This window comes from Pangasianodon hypophthalmus, chromosome 1, assembly GCF_027358585.1.
Source record: "Pangasianodon hypophthalmus isolate fPanHyp1 chromosome 1, fPanHyp1.pri, whole genome shotgun sequence".
NCBI lineage: Eukaryota > Metazoa > Chordata > Actinopteri > Siluriformes > Pangasiidae > Pangasianodon > Pangasianodon hypophthalmus.
Window position 1 is genome coordinate 30,097,525 of NC_069710.1, and position 6,000 is coordinate 30,103,524.

Sequence of the window (6,000 nt, forward strand, 5' to 3'; positions counted from 1 at the left end):
AATGTAATTGTCTAGACAGCCAATTACAGCCATTAGCAAGTCAAGCTAATGTTAAATATTGATTACTTACAGGATATCTAGCTAATGGGTCCCTGGAAGACTAGCGCTCTCACTGCTGTGGCCCGGGTTCGATTGACGGCCAGGGAACCAACCCCAGCCACTAGGGTTACATGCAACAGTGTGCTCTCAGTGGGGGTCCCAAGCCCAGATAAAATCGGGGAGGGTTGCATCGGAAAGGGCTTCTGTGCCAAAAACTGTTCCAAATCAAATACGCGAACCAATGATCCACTGTCGCAACCCCTAACAGGAGCAGCCGAAAGAGGAACGACAACACTAGGATATCTAGCTAATGTAAATATTGAATATATACATGATATTATACTTCTGATTAATTCATTAGCAAACTATGTAGCATTTGTATTGCATATGATTACCAACTTAGAGACTGAATTGTTTTCAGGCAAAATGGAGTACTTGCTTTAAAATTAAAATCTAAAAGTTTTGAAAGTAATAAATTTACTTCTCGTATCAAAACATAGTGTTAATTTCATCAGTTACTTTTTACATACACCTTTTTGAGCAGGATGCTTTCATTTTTTTATTGAGTAATTTGACACATTACCTAATTATTGTGTCAAATAGTATAGTCTTTGGTATAATTTCTCAGTACTTTTTCCTCCCATGACTCAAGGTTCACATCTATGGCCTTGATATATATATATATATATATATATATATATATATATATATATATATATATATGATGTGTATATATGATGTAGGCTAAAGATATTTTATTGCTGTGTAGGAACGGTTTAACGCTATTGTATACTTAATTGCAAATTTTATAGACCAGTTTAAAGGGCTTCCAGGTGGTGGGCCAAGCTTTCTGTAGCTGCCTGCATCCGATTTAAAACACAAAGCTAACTGCGGCCCAGACTCTACCTACTTGAAGTCATTTATCAAGCTTATCTCCATCACGTTCCCATCATGAGCCACTAGCATGAAAACATGGATCAAGACTCATCTCTGTCCTGGCAGTCAAGTGGTGAAATGAACTTCCCCTGGCTGTCTGAACAGCTCAGTCAATAACTGAGGTCCTAGCTCTTCACCAAGCATTTAAAAAAGCACTAATTCCCACTTGCCTTGTACTGTTTTTGTTACTGTTCTAGCTCATTGTACTAACTCCTCACTAGCAGAGTTTCAGTTTTATGGATACCAAAAATGCCTTTTTATGTCGCTCAGGATAAGGGCCTCTGCCAAACACTGTATAGCTCATCTACCCTTTTTGTTCTAGCTCACACTTCCTGTTCCAGCAGGGAAAGAAATTATTCCAAACTACACCATTCCTGCCCTGTCTCAGCTCCACATTTTCATCTGTACCTCCTGGGCATTTTAAAATAACGAACCACACAAGTTGCTGTCAAGTTGATTTTAATGATGAGAAAACAGCAGCACATGTTTTCAATTATTTTAATTAGTAGTTTTAATTCAATCTTCATAAATCTGCTTGTTGTGACTTTATGAATCACAAACTGCAGTGGTCATCCAACATGTCTTAGACTTTGAGTCATGATTAACTAATTTATGATGCAAGACTAATTAGTTTAAAATTAGCTAGAAAATCGATCAACGTATGAATAACATAACGATATTTTAGCAACATTCTTCTAAGACCTGTGGAAGCAGGAACTTCACTTTTTTTAGGATTGGATGAATGGAATTATGAGGTCTGAGATATTTTTACTTGCTTTTCCGAAAAGTCTAATAATAGATGGAGAACAGTTGTGTCACTCTGAACATTTTCTGTTTGAATAAGCCTTTTTTTTTTTAAATGGGCATTGACATATCATATAATATAAAAAATATTAAAAAAAAAAAAATAATGCTTTAGATTTAATTCGTAATAATCCTTAGTGCCTCACTGTTCACATGACCAAGCTGTTGCCTTCTTTAGAAAAGCAGCCATTTGCCTATTTAGACAATTTAACAACTGCATCTGAATCTCAATCCAATACATGTTCTATTCAGTAGTCTACTGTTGAAGTTATTAAAACAGGATCGCACGGTTCTGAGCAAGTGTACCCTCCATAGCTGTGGTTTCTCCATTACATTACTACATAATTATCCTTAATTTTAATGTGGGTTATGGTTATACACTCTAGCTCCAGTGTGAAAAGGAGGTTCAAGACTGATACAATATTTGTGAAACCTTTTCAGCCTGAACAGGACTGAGCTTAAGGTATGAAGACAGAAGAATTTTAGACATGTTTATTTAAGCTGTGATCTCAGTAATCTGAAAAGCTGTGCTTTCTGTTAGCCACCACTTTTGAGCAAATGCAAATGTTAAGGTTCTGCTTTGTTATTAATTTGTATGCCTCAAATACCCTGAAAATGTACCAGATCAGTGCTAAACTGTAATCAGTTCAAATACAAACCCTACATTTAACCACTTATTTTTGAGATATTGCACTAACAAGAGCTTCCTACTGAAGGATTGACAGACTGATGAAAAAGAAACTCTTATAGCCAGAAGATGTGCCTTGAGTTCACATGAACGTGTAACTAGCATCTGTATGAAAAACTATTTCTGACATTTGACCTAGCTGTGACCTTGACCCTGTTTGGATCAATTCCAAAATCGAATCATTTCATTTGCTGGTTACCAGAATATTTCCATATAAATCCTGCAAACATTCAACCACTCGTTCTTGAGATATTGTGCTTACAGGAATCCCGGACAGATGCACAAACAACCCAAAAACATAATGCCTCCACCACCTTGTGCCAGAGACATAAAAAGTCCACATTACGGCATTTGTTAACAGAAAATAAATTGAAATGGATGCCAAAAAAATTGAACCTTATAGGGCTTTCATGCTATCTTGCCCTGCATATATCAATTTCGGTGCAAATTCTAGAAACCAGCAATGAAAACTGAAGAGATTCACACAACCATGTGCTGCTCAGTGCATTTTGACCTTACCTGGAACTAGAACCGTGATTATGTAATGGCATTTTTTTACACTGTGATAAGGAAATATTTTAGACAATACAGATGACAGCATCATGAAAAACATCTCCAGGTTTTGTGCTTGCCTGGAAACAGGGTAGTTGTGTTTACAAAGCATATCACTAATGAAAAAAAAAAACCCTGACAATACAAAGCATTATATCCATGGGGATGATATCATAGCATTAATTAATCTTTATCTTTAACAGTTAAAGATTTTTCAACAGAGAATTCACGTCATTGTCTTTCTCCAAAATGAAACACACCTTCTTTTCTAAGCATGCCATATATTTGAGGTTAGTTTAACCCAAGGGAATGTTAATTGTCACATCTGATTGAAATGCTGATAACCTGAAACTATCCCGAGGCTCCCTTTGCTTGTACAGCTGATATTTGCTCTTACATTTACTCTCAATCTGTTTAACCAAGGAAGACAGAATGTGTTGATCACTGTAACTCCCCCAAAATACCAGATGCGCAAGTAAGAAGAAATTTGCCAGTGTAGTGTTTGCCTGGACTTGAGTAAATGCTTAGTGCTTAGCGAACATGTGGGCTGCAGGCAGAGAGTGTACACATACAAACGGCACCTATGTGATAGGTTGACCCGATTAAATGTCCTGTAAGTGTAGCTACAAGTTAGGAATACCTATAAACCGGTCACTGAGCTTTAGTCTATGTAGAATCCTACAACATTATTACATTTAGTAATGCAGGGTCAAGGAAAAATCCAGACTGATCACAAGTCAGATAGATTTCCTCTTCAAATCATCACTGCTTACCATCAGATAAAGCAAACTGCTACCATCACTCCATTTAGTTTAAGTAAGGAATAAAGCATGATAGGGCATACTGTTAAAGGAAAATCATCAATGGCAGGGTGGCTTGATGTGGCCTGACTCACAGAGGACTTAATGTTACCGCCCTGAAGTTAATAATTTTCCAAAAATAGCATATCCTGATGTGTTCTGTTCATCTTCCTCTGCTGCAATTTGCTTTATTATATTATATATTATATTATTTTAATGATTTGGGGGCAGTCGTGGCCTTGAGAGAGTCGGACTTGCAACCCAAAGGTCGTGGGTTCGAGTCTCCGGTCTGGCAGGGATTGTAGGTAGGGGGGGGTGAATGACCAGCACTCTCCTCCACCCTCAATACCACGACTGAGGTGAGACCCTTGAGCAACACGTGTGTGTTCACTACTGTGTGTGTGCATTTGGATGGGTTAAACGCAGAGCACGAATTCCGAGTATGGGTCACCATACCTGGCTACACGTCACTTTACTTAATTATTAAAGATATCATACATGTTATCCATTTGTAGTTAGATATTTCTTGTTATCACTTATGTTATAGCAGCTATAAACAGCGAAACCTTAGTTAGCACTTTACCTCGGACTGTTACAAAGTGATGACACTAGAGACTCCTTACATAAACCCTAGATAAATATCTCCTTACAGAAGACTTCACCATATCAATGATCACACCTTTTTCATCTTTTTATGTGGAATGTTCATCTGCTTAAGGTGTTACTATAGAAATGATAACATATTAGAACAAGCACATTAATATAAAAGTGATTTTCTGAGGGGATAATCAACACAGTCTTAACAATCAGAATCGAGAATTCAACAGCGCACTGGTATAAATATATATTATATATATATATATATATATATATATATATATATATATATATATATATATATATATATATGTATATATATATGGTGCTGGCAAACATAGTCCACTGTGTATGGAGACTTTTGGGACACCCTGTAGTTTTAAAAGCTGTGCTATTATTAAATGCTGTTGTCGAGCATCTCTTAAATCCCCACCTTTTTTCTCTCTGGCTAAAAAAAGCATGACACCACAGGTCTGTAGCCATGTGATGAATGTTTATTATTCTGGCTTTCCAAAATTGGAGGATTCCCGATGTGTATACTTTCCCCTGACTTATGGACTTTACCTAAATTATACAGTCTGACTCGGTCACAGAGGGCAACAGTGTGAGACAGAGTGAGACAGAGTGAGACGTGTAAGACGTGTAGTCTACAGAAAAGACCTCCTCTATGCCGACTTTCTTTTCAGAAGAATGCTTAAGGCATAAATGATAACAGCTAAGTTTATTCCAGTAAATCTGGGAGATCAAACAAGTCTTGCCATTGGTCAAGTTTGCTGATTACACAGCATCTGGATCCAGCATGTGAACCTTTCTGTAGAAATGACACAATGCTAAAGAAAAGGTTTGGCAAACATCTGTGCAAACACACCACAGGAGGCTGGCTGGTGAACACTATTGAGACACAGCATATGGTCAATTTACAGCACTCTGGGTATTGCATTCTTCCTGTATCTAGCAGGTAGGTGTGTAATTCTGCAGAAGCTCAAACCATCTCATATAAATTAGAATTACATATGTAAGGAATTAAACATTTTGGGGGTGTGCTTTGATCAGAAAATACTAAATGACAGGGTGGAGTTACTGTTAGTACTTAGAAGACTATTTTCTTTTAACAGCACATCCTAAAGTGTTTTATTCCTCTCATACCACAACAATTTGCCAATGATTACATGGTTTATTTATTAAAGAATGAAATCATGCTTTTTTTTTTTAATGATCACATGCTGGTTAGTTGCGTTTTAATGGTTTGGAACATCCACAAAACAAATTATTTCATGTTGTAACTTAGATTATAGAAACTATAAACATTTGTTCCTTCGCCAGCCACTTGGATTTCTCGTCGTAGAAGCTTATAAGAAAAGAAATGCAGCTTGTGATGTTACAGAGAAACAATGAACCATAAAATCCTCAGACTTGAAGACATCTCCATGTCAGAAAACTTAAATGCTGCCCTGACATACTGTAACTAGGGAGTGTCTTAACTGCTAAATATCTAAGATCAATTTTTAGAGTGTGTTTTATGTCTGTTGCATCAACCAAAGTTATGGCTATTCGCAACATTCGTTTAACATGACAGCATAATCA